We start from the raw sequence: 16,494 nt of genomic DNA, 5'->3' as shown, positions 1-16,494 counted from the left end.
ATTAACGGTCTTTCAAAAAATCTCTAATTCATGGTTGATGAAACTGTATGAGGGAATAGAGATGGACAGATTAACATAAGCCGTGAGAGAAAGACCAAAAAAAAAAAAAAAACAGAGAAGAGAGGAATGGATAGAAGTTGTCAAGTTCTTGGAACAGAGATGGGGAAGATAGCAGTATTGAGCTTGTAAGAATGAAAGCTAGTCAAGTAAATAAAGATATAGATAAGTTATTTGTATTTAGGGGAAGATGGATCCAAGATGAGAGTGGAAGATGCAAGAAAGACAAGTCTGAACAACAACAGATTGTAAATTGGTAGGAAGGAAGTCAGCATGTATGTGTCAGTTTGTATTAGTTTGTATGAGTATATGGAACGTAGAAGATGGAGTAAAGAAGAGTCAGATGATAGGATAGAATGTAAAATAGGATTAAGTATGTATGGAAGGTTGGTGTAAGTAAGTAGGAAGACAGAAAAGAAAGAAGGAGGATAGATGAGTAAATGGGGGGAGTGAGAAAGATAAAGAAGGTATTTAGGAAGGTTGAAGTGGAGGGATATAGGTTAAGGTAAGAAAGGGTTAAAGGGGGAAGGACTCTTCATTTAGTATGTATAATTAATTATTACTGTTAATAAGAGTGTATTATTAACAATTGTTAATATGTTTTAAATAATAAACTTTTTATAAAATAAAATAAAATCTCTAATTCAGCCTTAATTGGCAAAAATGAGGAATCACTGTGATAATTTTTTGACATTGTGGAAGCACTGTCTGTACTAGTGCAGAGGTCATGACATTTTGACAGTGCTGCATAAATATACTTGTACTCCAGATTGTTTCTGGTAGAAAAAGAAACCTCTCTCCTTTCTCATATAACTAATTGTACCTGTCTCAGAATATTTAGGCACACTAGTACAAGACACACACGTGAATCTGAATACACAATAGTTTCAAAGGTTGTTTTTCCTTTAAGAGCTTTGAAGAAGATATGTATCTTGTCCAATGTGCTGTGTTCATGGCTGGTTCTACATTTTCTGAACCAGTAGCTAAAGATGTTTAATAGATTCAGACTGCAAACCTGAAGCAAAACATGAAAACTAAAACCAAATCCAGGTTTTCTTGGAAACTGTCACAGCAAGAAGAAAAATGTTGTACATGGTTGTCCCAGCACAAATTTTACAACATTCCCTCTTTTGTTCTCATTTATTAGCTATTACAGGCTCTGTTATTTATTTTGAAGTACTACTGGAGGGTGCTATTTGACAACAGGACCTAAAAGAGAAGTGATGGCACTATTCTTTAGGCTTTCAGAGATAATTTTAATACAATCTGTCAACAAGGAAAATAACATATTGACACCCTGTCTCCAAATATAACTGTTTCCCATCTCCTGAATCACTTTTCATCACTAATAAGAATGGGAGAGCCAATGTGGTATGATGGTTTCAGTGTTGGACTAATACCCTGGAAGACCAGAGTTCAAATCCACCCTCCATGATGGACCCACTAGATGATTTGGGCAGGTCACTCTCTATCTCAGAGGAAGGCAATGGCAAACCCTCTCTGAACAAATCTTGCCAACAAACTCTGTGAAAGATTTGCCTTATGGTTGCCATAAGTTAGAAATGGCATGAAGTCACATAACAACAACAAACACAAAATTGACTTCTCTAGCTATTTTGTCAACATTTTGGATATTCAGATCCAAGGAATGATTACAAAGACATACCCAGATATAGCAGGAGTGTATCTAATCCCTTTGTGGTAACAAACATCCTAATTTGTGGTAACTAGCCCGTATAAGTTACCTATGTTCTCAGATGCAAGATTCGACAGGACACATTTATTCCCTTCAATCTGAAAAAAGACTAGTAGACAACATTAATCCACAAATTGGATAAATGTAAGGCCAAACTTAACATAGGAATAGTTTGGCATTTTCCTCATCCACTGAAGAGTAGCATCAGCTGCTATGAATGGGAGTGAACGAGAAGTAAGAAAGGGGCTACTTAATCCTTTCTCCTTTTCCCACTAAAAATACCCCTTTATCTGTTTTCTCAGTTATGTACTTCCAATGTCATTTCCTGTTCAGAGGAAACAGTAGTTAGTGGAAGGTGATATTGAGTTGACAAGTATAGATGTGGGAACACCTGAAGCACTCTCACTCCATATCACTCCTCTGATGAAACCACTGATCTCTGAAGCAGTTTTTCCAATGATGGTTTAATTCATTGGGAGGCAATGCACACCTTTATCTCATATTTTCTAATATGGCCCTATGAAGGGGTATTTTCCCCATAAAAAGTGGGGCAAATATACCACCTGAAAGCAACAAGTATTGCAGGATTCTGACATTTAGAACCCCATTTCAGACTTTTGGGTTCCTGTATTATCATATGTGACAGTATCACATTTCATCTCCTAGTTTCTGTACAAACACACATATGTACTTCTCTACACTCTGAAATCATTTACCTTAAAAAAAAAAAAAAAACAACCACCACATATTTGCTTGTTGTGCTCTGCCATTAATAGGACCAGAATAGCTCTACAGACTGCAGTCAAGCCAATTATTTATTGTGCTACTAGCCAACTGCATCTGAACTCTATTGGGCAGCATGACTCACAGAACAAACTCCCATCCTTTAATGCTATAATTTACTTACATGGATTTGTATATTCTTAAAGTCATCAGAAGAGTATTAAGGTTCATGTAATTATCAGGGTACTATTTTTATACAGTCAATAGTTATTCTTTCTCTCCATTGCTTCCTCAGATCATAAAGCAGCCAATGAACATTTAATTCAGAGGGGGGGGGGGAATCATAAAATCAATTCAGAACATTTTGTGTTGTAAAAAATATATCTCTACAAAAGCAATTGATACAGCGTAGGTTTCTCATGTCTCAAAGGAAGAAATAATCTTATTAATATTTAATGATAATGCTTTAGCCAAGATTGTTATTTCAATAAATTCACCTGGGCTGCTGATCCCTTTGCAGCTGAACAAAAAATGCCCAGCAACGCAATCCTAAAATGATAATCTTATTTAAGTTCCACATGATACACAGCTAAAGGGGAAGACATATAGTTCTGAATGCTGTCTGCAGGCACAAATGATTAAAAGGAGCCCTTTTTTGTACATAGTACTGACATTTCTGTATGTTGTCTTTTCAAGTATTCATGACATGTTTAAAAGGATTGTGTACATTTGATACCACTGGTTTAATCTCCCACTGTAAAGTGCTATGGCTATGTTAAATTATTGTGATCTCTCCAAAGTTGCTTGTAGTATGAAGAGCAAGGAAAGGAACAAGGCAAACTGAGAAAAGAAACAAATGTGCTGCTGTGAACCTAAAGTCCACTTTTCTCAAGATCAGTCTCAGGAAAGTAGGATGCATTTCTCATGTAACAGAATGTGACTGCTGTATCTGATTTATCTTAAAACTCCCTTTCAGCGATAGTTAAACGACACAGATACATCTGACTAACAAACTACATCTAAGTGCAAGAGGAAAGATTTTTCAGTTACAAAGTTTGTTTTTTAAGAAAAGAACCCAAATAAAAAAGAACCCAAATAAAGAAAACAAACTGATGCAAGAGGTAGAAAGATAGATGCAAAATTAATGGTAAGAAAAACTGTTGTCAAACTGACTTCTGGACGTCTGTTTGAATACCATTTATTGAGGACAAGGGAACTGGAAATAATATTAAGAATTACTTGGAACACATAAAGAACCAGGAAGATGGTCACAAACAGTTCTACTGGCCACATATAGTCAAAGTCTGTCCTATCCAGTTTGTAAAAAAAAGAGGCGGAAGTCCAGGACCATTAATCCATCTAGCTTTCTGTTGTCTCCAGTAACTGGAAGTTTTATGAAACTGGCCAGCATAGAGGCAGGGAAATGAATTCAGAACCTTTTTCATGCAAAACATTCTCTGTTTCTGAGCTCCATCACTTCACATTCACCAGAAGAGTAATGTGCATAGTGTTTCAGCATAGTGTAGTGGTTTGAGCATAGGACTATGGAGACCAGGCTTCAAATCCCAGCTCAGCCACTAGGTCATTTTGGACAAGTCACACTCTCTCAACCTTAGAGGAGGACAATGGCAACTACCTCTGAAGAAATCTGCCAAGAAAACCACATGATAGGTTGCCTTAAAATTGCCATATGTTGGGAATGACTTGAATAACAACAGCAACCTTTCAGTGCATTCCCTTCCCATGGAAATTTTCCAGAGCTCTATGCCAGTGTTAAGAGGAAAGATTCAGTTTGTCCCCTAGATGCCCATTTCCACTGTAAATTAACTATTGCTTGCCAGTTCAGATTGCACACACATTGGTATTTCACATTGAAAATGTACATATATCTATTCTGAGTCATCAAGAACACCTGGTATGTATCATCTACCATACATTTGCTCTACACTGTTTATGCTATGGAAAATTTCTTCGTTTTCACTTAAAAGAAATATCATGGTTCAAATTACATGCACTTCTAAAATGAATTTCCTCTCTGAAAACCCTGATGTCATTATCCTAGCAAGCTGTTTATCTTCTGCAGAACTGCCAATAACAGGTGGATAGGCAGTTTTAGCATTTGGGAACATGGAGTGAATGTCCTGGTGTTCTCTTCCCAAAAGAAATTTCTATCATACATCATAGATCAGGGTTTAGTCATATGTTCAAGGAATTTGTTAAAATCAATATAGGTGACTTTTTCTCCAACACGCTGGGTTGGATCCAATATTGGTGGTATTTAAAATTCAGCCATTGATATCAATGATACTGAAATTTCAATAAAGTTTTCATTCAATCCATTGCTTTGATTACTCTGTAGCAATTCCTAGGATATAACATCATTTTCTGTGCCAGAATGCATCCAGACTGCCAGACTGAATCCAGGTCTCAGCAATGGCATTTTAGGTCCAAAACACAATGCAGAAATAATCCAGCCTGTGACTGTTTTAACTGCCCCTGGCTCAGTGCTAGGGAATCCTGAGAATTGTAGTTTATTGTGGCACCAGAGCTCTCTGACAGAGGAGGCTAAATGTCTCATGAAACTACAGTTCCCAGGATTTCTAGCATTGAACCAGAGCAGCTATGCTGGTCTCAAACTGGATTATGGTATTTCTTCAGTGTGTTTTGGACCATGGTCAACTGAATGATTTTGATTCTACACATTTAAGTTACAAATTATGCCACAATTATGAGCAGACATGGGAAAGTTCTAGCTTCCCATTTGCAAAATGGGATGTTGGTGAGAAAAGGATATAAGCTTCATGTAAAGTGTTACTGCTACAGAGCAAAATTATAGAACAATTATATGAATTTAAATTACATTTTCATTAACTCTTGTCTTGAGCAAGCTATAAATCCTGGTTCATGCATATGTTGTATATAGAGATAAAGCAGCACAGGTTAAATATTACACTAGCTCTGGGAGTGGTGGCAAATCTCTGGCACATGGAGCTCTGTTTGCTGGCTCACATTCCAGCTCCTCCTCTTCCCCCACCCTCCCATCTCTACAACTGTCTCTGAGGAGGTTCCAAAAACTAGTTAAAGGCATGCGAGGGTAGGAGGAGTGTTTTCCTTGCCATATCTTGAGGCTGAGAGAGTGTGCCTTGGGCTTTTCCCTCAAAAGTCCCACCCCTGGAAGTCCTTACCCCCAGCACCGGGTAACACCTGGTGTGGGAATGCCACTGAGTTTGGCCACTCGGTCTCTAAAAGGTTCGCCATTACTGGCATAGGCTGTCACTTCAACCGCAAGGCTTCTCAAAGAAACCATCCATATATCCTCTTAAGAATCATCCAGTCTTAAGCAACCTGTCAGTAAAAACATTTCCATGCTGTCTTTTTCCCAGAAAGGGACCCAGGGCAGATCACAAATAATATAATTTAAAAAATTTACAATAAAAATGTAAAAGACAATTAAAATCAACTAGCTAAAAATAGTATAAAATTACAAAAAACATGCAAAAGTAAAAAACATAACTAAAACGCACACCCCATGTAAAAGCTTCCCCGACAAAATTGTACATTAACAACAACTTGAATAAAAACATCTTTGCCTGCTGCTGAAAGGAAAGCAGGATGGGACCAGCTTAACCTCCCAAGCCTCTCTCTCTCTCATGTCCTCCCCACACAAGCCTGTGATGGTGGTGGGACCAAGAGAAAGCCTTGCCACATAGATCTTAGGACTCTTACAGGTTTTTATGGAGAGATATGGTGTTTCTAATGGTCTGGACCTCAGCTGTGCAGGACTATGTCATGACCAGCACTTTGAATTGTGCCTGGAAATGAACTGGTAACCAGTAGAGCTCTTTCAACAAAGGCATTATATACTCCCTATAACCGGCATGGGTCAGAATCCTGGATGCCACATTTTGAACCTGCTGAAGTTTCCAAACAGTTTCCAAAGGCAGCCCCTTGTAGTGTGTTACAGTAGTCCAAACAGAATGGAATCGAGGTATGTGACACTGTAGCCAGATCCAATGTCTCAAAGAATTGGCACAACAGGCACACTCGTTTTAGCTGTGCAAATGCATTCCTGGCCACTGCTGAAGCCTGTATCACTGGATCCCAGTTTGTGCCATTCATATTCTGCTTGCAACCTCCCATAGATATTTTATAGCATTCTAAACATATAGTTTTGCTCACAAGCAGAGGGCCATTAATGTATCAATAGAAGTATTATATGATTTATGTGCACCTAAATACTATCTATATTCAGATACCAGCTGACATTTGCACATTATGCCATTACAAACTTCTTTAGTGGTCCACTGAGCTGTTTCTGTGATGTATTGCACAGTGTAAAACTTTTTCTCTCCAGATAGCTATCTTTGTTCCCTCTCACTTTTAAGTTCTCAAAAAACTTTTCACTCCCTGGGTACTTTATTGTTGCATCCTCTCAGTGTAACCTTTTGTTCTCTTTCCTCTTTTAAAATGTGTTTTACGCTTTCCAATCCCCCTAGTGGCAGGATGTTTACAGGCTTCCTTGGGGCAAAGGCACTTTTAAAATATGTAACCGTCAGTACCATTGAGGAAACAGGTTGAAGTACTTGCTAAATGAAAGGCTGGGGGGGGGGGAGGCAACCAGACTTGGAACAAGCCAATAGCATCTTCCTTACATAAAATAAAATAAAGTTTTTATAATTATGGTATTTGGGAGTGTTGCATACATTATAGATTGTAAAGGACCTTGAAGCATGATCCAGTGAGAGCCATTAGGTGTGTGTGTGTGTGTGTGTGTGTGTGTGTGTGTGTGTGTGTGTATATATATATATATATATATATTATTGTTAACTGCCCTCAAGTTGACCCCGACTTATGGCAACCTGTGTCTCTGAAACATCTTCAAGCATCTATTTTCCACTGCTCTGCTTAGGTCTTGCAAATTCATGCCCGTGAGCTTTCTAATCGAGTTTATCCATTTGACATGCTGTCTTCCTCTGCTGTCCTCTACCTTCCCTAGCATTGTTGTCTTTTTTAGTAAGACATTCCTTCTCATGACATGACCAAAGTACGACAGCTGCAGTATCATCATCTTGGCCTTCAGGGTGAGTTCAGGCTTGATCTATTCTAGGACCAATTTGTTTGTCTTTTTTGGCTGTCCACAAATTCCTCAGTACTCACCACCACGTTTAATAGGGTTTTTTTTCTTTCTCTTGGCTTTCTTCACTGTCCAGCTCTCACATCCATACATGGTGATAGGGAATATAATGGCTTGGATGATTCTGATTTTAGTGTTCAGTTGTATATCTTTGCACTTTAGGATCTTGTCTAGTTCTTTCATGGTTACCCTTCCCATTCCTAGCCTACTTATTTCTTGACTGCATTCTCCATTCTGTTCAATGTTTGTAACAATATATTCCTGTACTTTGGATCAAAGGGTGAAAAACAAACCTCTTAGTTTGGGAAATTTAAGCAGGAATACTCCTTTCTTTTTGTTGCTTGATGTCTATTAAGAAAATACGTTGTAAAATATAATTTCCATACCAATCTTTTCTTGCAACAGTATGGTATCTTTCAGGGTAAAAAATCCATACAGCAATGAATATTGTTTAGCAAAATACTAAAGCTCCAAATTCTAAACATACTTTCAGAAAAATTCTGATTTTGAGATCCAGTATTTGGTGGTGACTAGAATGAATAGATGTGCCTCTTTGTCAGCAGGGAAGCCATTTGTATTTCAGAGGCCTTAGACACATTGCACAAAGCTCTGAGTGTTCATGTGTGGCCAGAGGTAGGCTCTAAGACTGAGAATCAGCATGTATAGTGGTTTAAGAGTTGAAATAGGATGCTGGGAGACCAGGATTCAAATCGCCATTCAGCCATGGAAACCCACTGAGTGAGCCTGGGCAAGTCATTATTATTTATTTATTATTATAGTTTATTTTTATAGCACTGTAAATGTACACAGCGCTGTACATACAAATGATCAAATCAATAAAAACAAAACCTGCCAATGGCGTACAATCTACAAAATACGTATAAAACAATAGGTAATTATATAAAATAGAATTGGTTAAAATAAGCAGGCAATAATTAAAAACAACATCAACTATCCAATCAAAAATCAGATAGATAATCACACAGTGCCTGGGAATGCTTCCCTGAACAGGATAGTCTTCAACTCAAGATTTAAAAGTGGTTAAAGAAGTGATGACGTGTGTTCGTGGGGTAAGAAGGTTCGAGGAGTGAGGGGCAGCAAATGAGAAGGGACAAATCCGGGACGGGGCAGTGGAGATCCTAGGCTGGGACAGCAGACTTTGACTAGTAGAATGGAGGGTACGAGTGGGAATGTACTGAGAAAGAAGTTCAGATAAATAAAGAGGGGCCAGCCCATGCAGGGCTTTATAGGAGTCAGACTCTTCCAGTCTAAGAGGAATGCAGTGACCAACCTCATCAGAATAAATCTTGCCAAGAAAACCCTATGATAAGGTCACTAGAAGTTAAGAGTTGGCTTGGAGGTATATAACAACAAAGGGTCTAAAACTGGGCATTCTGGGAATGGATTGGAAGTAGTGTGGAATCAAAGGCTTTCACAGCTGGCATCCATATTTTTGTGGGTTTTTCAGGCTATGAGGCCATGTTCTAGAAAAGTTTTATTTTATTTTATTTTTAACATTTCACCAGCAGCTGTGGCTGGCATCTTCACAGAATGCTGTCACGGAAGAGAGTGAGGTGTATATACTGTTGGTTGAGAGGAGGTGATTTGCATGTTAATCTGTGTATTGATCTGTTCTTGAATGGCAAGGCCTCAGGGTGTCTATTTAATTAATGATACATTGTCTGCTGGGAAACCCCTTCATCCTGAGTGGTTTTCATTTGCATTTGCTTGGTCTTGATTTTGGTGTTTTTCAGGACAGGTAATCAAAGTTTGTTTACTTTAAGGGTTTCTTCTTTTTTGTTGATATGTTTACGGATTTCAATGGCTTCCCTGTGCATTCTAACCTGATAGTTGTTGGCATGGCCCAGAATTTCAGTGTTTTCAAACAGCATTTTATGCCCAGGATGGTTTATAACATGTTCTGCTACTGCTGATTTTTCTGTCTGACCCAGTCTGCAGTGTCTCTCGTGTTCCTTGATTCTTGTTTGCACACTGCGTTTGGTAGTCCCTATGTAGACTTGTCCGCAGCTACATATTACGTAGTAAACCCCTGCAGCTGTGAGAGGATGAGTAGCAGCTTTGGATCTGTGAATTCCAAATCCTCTCCATTCCCCAGGAGAACTTAAGACTGAATCCCTCAAGTACAGATACTGGAATCAAACATCTTTCTCTATGACTTCAATAGGGGAAGCTTTATGTAAAAAGTATAAAGCCACTAGGAAGATAGGGAAAAGTTACCCTGTACTTCCCACTAGCTGGAGTGAGATGGCAGTGCTTCCTTTGCAGAGCAGGGATCAGCAAAATATGAGATGCATGTAGCCCTGAAGAGCCCCAGAGTACTTCCATTTGTAGGTGGGGGGCAGGAGACAATTTTGCCAGATTTGCCCCTGAGTTCTTTTAGGTCCAGGGGATGGGCAGCTGGGTTATTTCTCAAAATCAAAAGTGACTCCATTCTGATTTGGGGGGAAAGGGTCCTTCTGAATGTGTAGCAGCCTGAGTGTTCAAATGTCTCTCAAAAATGCTTCCTTCACAGTAAACATCTACAAGATTATGTTGTAAACCTGAAATATATACAAGCACTGGTCTAAATCCCATTTTAGTTTCAACTAGAGTAGACCAACTGAATCAATGTAACTTATTCAGATGTTGGTTTACCACGTTCACATAGATTCAGTGGGTCTACATTGAGACTCACAGATGATGATGATAATAATAATAATAATAGCTTTATTTTTATCCTGCTTCTCTGTCACAAGGACAATCGGAGCAGCTTACAATTAAAAAATCTCACATAATACTAAACATAGTACCCCAATCTTCCCCCCCCAAAAAAAAACATAATTACTAATTAAAATAATCCATTAAAATCAACAAGGGTGGGCGATGGGGTTACAGAATATGCAATAGGGTGATGGATTTAATTTGTGGCCATTTTCCACTCAATAGGTCTTACTTTCTAATACTATAAAAGTAACTAGTGTCTAATTTCTATGAATTAGAACAGTTTTACGGAGCTTTTGAAACCACTTTAATATATCTGTAAAATACAGTCCAGAAAAAGAAGGTAACTGGTATGTTGCCATAAAAAAATAATGAAAATTCCAATTTTTGTTTGTTTTTTAGCCCTTTTAAAATGAGACCCAAACACTGACTTTTAAGTAAAGATGTTATCTGTGATACACAATGCTGATGGTTGGAATATCAAAGACATAACAATAAGACTCCCCGTCCCAAAGTCATGACTGATAATATCATTGCTTTCATTCCTCCATGTAATGACTTAACTTTATTTGTTATTTTGGAGGGACAGTCTTCTCTTGCATCATTGTGTTCAATTTTTTTTAAAAAATGGGCGATTTTTCACCTGTGTTCCTAATCTATGATGTAAGCCTACAGGCGGAGAGCACTTTACTGCGGTGCCCCTTAAACCTAAAGCTGGCCCTGCTTCTATCTTTAGGGGACTCTAAAAGCCATTTAATGGCTAAGAATCACTTCACATTTTAACCACAGCAAGCACAAAATATAAATATGCTGTGTCAGATACGCAATGTACAAGAACATACTGTTCAGTGCTTGTGCCTGCAACATATTTATGATGACATATCTAATCTATCCAGTATTTTCTCAAAATATCATTCTGGAATGGACAAAGTGGACATTACAATGAAATAATTATTGATACAAAGAGACCATGTCTTTACCACAGTTTAAAATGATGGTATCAACTCTGCTCCTATCTTTTAGGTTGATGTTTTTGTGCAAAACTGGCTCCAGTACAAGAGTGCTAACTTTTCTTGATTTTGTAGAATTCCATCTAAAGGTAATGTCTCCAGATGAATAAAAAAATTTTTTAGAGAATGAAACTAACCTCATTCTCTAAATCTAGCAATAATTTGTTATTCTTTAAATTTAAAGGCAGGAGGATGAATTCAGAGTTAATGGTAGAATGAAGCACCCCCCCACCCCGTTCATTGTTAGATTTGGACCAAATGGCTTTATCATACATACAGTGTACAATGGTTTGCCTTTTGTTCCTCTTTCTTATCTTAAGATTCAGAAGTGAGTTAGCATTTACAAAGAGGCTTTTCTTGACAAAATAATAAAGTTTAGCTTAACTGAGGTTCCTTTGCTTGTAATTACTTATGTGAGTCAATCTGTAAGTACTCACAGCTGAAACAAGGCAACACAGATGACATGTAATGGGGTGAAGAGAGATTTTAAAGATATTCAAACCATTATGGCATTAATTTTATGGAAAATGTGAAACACAAAAACATTAAACATTTCCTTTTCTGAACAGGAAACCATATACCATTCAAGATTGTTCTCGTATCTTATTTTTCACGTATGTTTTCAGCTGTCTTAAAATTATTTTTCTCAGTTATCACTTCATGTTGGAAGGTTTTGCATTCTCTTTCCCTTTCCTTAGATAAATAGGGATTTCCTGCATGCAAACTCCCCCCCACACACACACACCATTCAAACTAACCATGGGATTTAGGTCACTCCGTCTTTGGGACTAGCAGACATTCTCTCAAAGATTTTCAACTGAGCTGTTCCCATCTTTCTGCTCTTTCAACTTTCTTCTGAAAGATGGTGAGATAAAGAATTCTTTTCTACCTGAACTATTCACTATGTAAATTAGGATGCAGCCTTTATCTAAATATTGGTTAAAGCCAATAGTAAACTTTTGTTTTCTAAACTACAAACTATGTGTTTGTTGCTTTTTGGAGTCAGTCTGAATTCTTAGGAAAGCATAGTTGGACAAGAACACATTTTCTGCTATTCTGCTAATTTAAAGCTAAACTCTAATGGGCTTGGCTTTGACATTTTGATATTTAAATATTTTTGTTTCCTAAACAAAGGCTGAAGCTTTAGTAAACTTAAATTACCCCACACTTCATACAAGTACCAAGAGCTAGTTAAAAAGTCAAGAAAGTGCATGAAGTACAATTCTCATGGGATTTTACTGCCTCAAATATTGGCAGGATACAGACTGCCCAAAAAGGGCGGTCTGCCACCGCCTCCATTTCCGTCAGTGGGAAGCTTCAGCCACCAATCGGCGAGGCTTCCTGGCAGTGGAAAAAGAAGCCGCAAAAAGCGGCTTCTTTTTGCGGCATGCAAGTGACGTTGCAGTGTGCCATTGGCGCACTCACGACATCACCTGGATGAAGCGATGTGCAGACGCTAGCCATCTGTTACGTCAAATGGCGGTGCTCGTGTGAACAGGGCTCTGCCATTTTGTACATACTCCGTATGTACTAGGGTTGCGAGCGTCTAAAAGAGATGCCCCCCAGGCAACCCTAGTACGTACGGAGTACGTACAAATGGCCCATCTGGATAGGGCCAAAGTTGGGCTTCTGTATTCGAAGACGCTCCCCCATTGAAAGATGTGAAACTCTTTCTAGCCTACCACTCTTTTTGGAGTCTAGTTTTCAACATTTTTTAAAATGTGATTGTGGGACACATTCAAACACATAATCTACATAAAGTTTTCATCTTGTAAACATTCAGGAAATCTGTATTATACCACAACAATTCAGTTTACTTTCCATTGAGTCAAGAAGGTAAACAAATAATTTAGGTAGCCTTGCAGTGTTCACCTTTGTGAAATTGTGGAATCACCTTATTTCTAATTAAATTGTACTGAAGCGTAACAGATGAGAAATAATGGAGTTGAAGAGATTGCAAACATGGACTCACCAGCTGCAAATCCCTATGCAGACTCTGTGTTGGCCTTGCCTGGCTAAGGCATCCTTTTAGTAAAACACAGAAGGTCGCTATGCATGTCATGTTATCTCTTTTGTTAAGACCATTGCAGGAATAATTTTGACTAATCCTAATCCTAAATATTCCACTCTTTGCAGAAAAAGACAGTTTCATCTTGTTTTAATCAATGTAAAGACCTGCTCTCCCATCCATCATAGGCTTCAGTGTATGGGGCTCAAAATGTCACATGGCCACTTTATTTTAAACAGAGGATTGCTTTCATTTATATAGTATGCTGTAAATTCTTCTTTATCAGCAACTTGAAAGAGGAAATAATTGTTTTTCTCTGTTTACTTCAGGATTTAGAGATGGCACTCTTTGTGTTATGATAAACCCTTTTGCAGTATGAAATAGAGTTTACTGTTAAGCTTAAACCCAGTAATACAGGAAACAGCTGCCCTGGAATATCAAGCCATCTTCACAATCTGTAGGACAAAGGAAGTGAATATATTTAGGCTACACTACTTTGTTACTGGAGATTTCATTCTCTTTTTAAAGTTTTCTTATAATGGGAGAGAAATTCCATTTCTCCTCTAATCCTGCTTTCTGATAATGTTTTGTACTTTAATAGTTTTAGTGGCAATGTATATTCTAATCTGCTTTTTGTTTGCCAACACTTACATGTCAGACTATAAGGTTGACTGGTAAGTGTTATTGTTTCATAACACTTAGAATCATACAATTAAGAATTACTTTAGCAGCACAAAAAGCTTATGAAAGACAGTTTAGCAAAGACTCTTTTATGTATATGTTCCAGCTTTATGGACATTTGTCCGTGATGCCAAGGAAACAAGTGAAGCTTTATCCAACTTGGAGTAGTAGAAGAAATTAATGTTTCTCTGTTATCCAGGTCATTCAGCTGTTCAAGTGGAAAATGGATCCTACAATTTTGCCCAGTAGGGGAATTTGTATAGAGAACTATCTTTTTATACTTTCTTTTTCCCTATTTATATTTAATATACAGTCTTTCCATGCATATAATTTGGGATTTTGCTATGTTGCTGTCATGTGTGTTACAAACCATGGAAAAACTTTCAAGTAGCTACGACAGAAACAGAACGTCTGACATTATAGTATCTGCATTAATATTACCCTGTCAAGTGGTTAATAGTTTTTATTAGGACCGCCTCCCATTTGTTCTGGGCTCAAGGACCATCCCTCCAGCCCAGCTGTTTGAGAGGGAGGCATGCCTGTGGAAGAGGGACTGCCTTGCCCCACCCGACACAACCCCAGAACCTCAAAAGAGGACTCAGGTGGAGGTTGATTGTTTTGAATGTTTGACTAATTGGTTTTAATTATTTGTTTCATGTTTTGTCATTGTTATATTTGGAGTTTTTGTTGTATATATGAAGGGGGGAATTATGTGTCTTGTGTTGTATTGTATTAGAGTTGTATTATACTGTATTGTTGTATTGCATTCCATTAGAGTTACATTTGCTATTATTATATCATGCTTGTGGGAGTAAGGGACCATGTTCTTGTTACTCTTTTATTGCTGTATTGCATTATTGTATTGTCTTTGTTATTTTGCTGCCAGGGTAATGTCAGGAATTGCCATCTAGATGTCATGCCTTAATTATTACCATGTTGTGTATTTTGGATTTTGTATCTTTATTAGGCATTATGCTATGTCATGTACTTTGAATTATGTTTTATTATTTATTTCTGCTTTTTGCATAAATATTTTATTGTTATGTTTGTTATGTTACAACTGGTGGGGAGGCTATATTTTTTTGTATTTGATACCTTTCTTTTGTAATCTGCTTTGATTCCATGAGGAAAAAGCAGAATATAAATACATAATTTATTATTATTTATTATATTATTATTATTAATTCTGTATTTTGCCAGCACTCGTCTTTTTCAGCCCAGTTCAGTTCAGTACCACTTTGGACCAAAACCAAATGCAAATCTGGGAAACCAAATCTATGCATTTGCCATTATATAGCGCTGTGAAACCAAAATAGACATAATCTTGTTTTCACTCAAAAACATGAAATCTGGACACAGGGTATACCTGCAGAGAGTATTAATTTTGCCATGAAGACATGGGTTGTGATCCAGAGATGTCTGTGCCAGCTGCATTTAAAATCTGCTGTAATAAAGTTTGCTAGTATACGTACAGATTCTCTTCACTGTGGTAGTGTTTGCCATGGATTTATTTATGGAATTACTCAGCATTTATTCTATTTATAACCTACCTTTCCCCCACAAATGAGACTGAAGGCAGCTTACAAGTAAATGTGAAAAAATAATTGAACTCTTGGCAAGTCACACACCCTGAGCTCCTGAAAACCTAGTGATCTTAGGATCTCCATAAGTCAGAAACATGAAGGCACAAAACAACAACAACAGAAAGACAGCACAGGGAGAAAAAATGACACTTAAGAGTTTATCACACTGCTATAAAAACCCGGTTTACCTCTCCCGAGTTTGAAAAGCAGCTTACTGAGCGGTCCTGTGACCTGGGCTGCATCCGGACTGTATTCAGCCGGTGGATTCGTCGGCAAATTACATGCAATAGAACATGGCTGACTCCCAAATTAGAATTCAACTCGGAAGAGGTAAACTGGTTTTTAAAGCTCCTTACACAAGTATGTTTCCTATTTGTGTATTCTGACATATTACAGAGTGACATACAAGAGAAAATGTAAAGATAGAACATACACACTAAACAAACATCACAGACTGAAATTAAAATGGGACATAACCTAAATAGAAATGCAAAGAGTAATGACAAATAGGAGTGGACTGGGAAGGAACTTCTAATCAAAAGTTGGGTGTGGAAGAAGGAAGGCACACACAAAACAAATACCAAATACAGTCTGCCCTCCCCATACGAGAGGGATCTATTCCAGACCCCCCCCCACCGCGTATGGGGAAAAGAGTGCATGCTCAAGCCCCATAAGAAATAATGGGGTGTGTGCTCGCGGCGGCACACAGGGTGAGCAGCATGAGTACGTGCCCCATTATTTGTGCCTGGGCTTGCCTTGCGCATGAGCTCAAAGCTGTTGGGGCATAGAGAGATGTGCTGTGTCCACTACGACCACGTGCAGAGTTGATCCACGCAGGCAGGACGTCATGAGAAGGCTCTTGGAGAGATGTCTGCAAAGGC

At 38.1% G+C, this 16,494-nt stretch overlaps 1 protein-coding gene across 3 annotated transcripts in view; it reads right to left on the bottom strand.

Moving 5' to 3' along the window:
- LOC121917319 (disks large-associated protein 1-like) overlaps positions 1-16,494 on the bottom strand; it is a 412,347-nt gene that overhangs the window by 280,673 nt on the left and 115,180 nt on the right. The gene's annotated exons all lie outside the window — the stretch shown is intronic.

The sequence above is a fragment of the Sceloporus undulatus genome, unplaced genomic scaffold, assembly GCF_019175285.1.
Source record: "Sceloporus undulatus isolate JIND9_A2432 ecotype Alabama unplaced genomic scaffold, SceUnd_v1.1 scaffold_15, whole genome shotgun sequence".
Taxonomy (NCBI): Eukaryota; Metazoa; Chordata; class Lepidosauria; order Squamata; family Phrynosomatidae; genus Sceloporus; species Sceloporus undulatus.
Note: the sequence above shows the minus strand (reverse complement) of the source record. Positions and strands in the feature narration are given on the sequence as shown.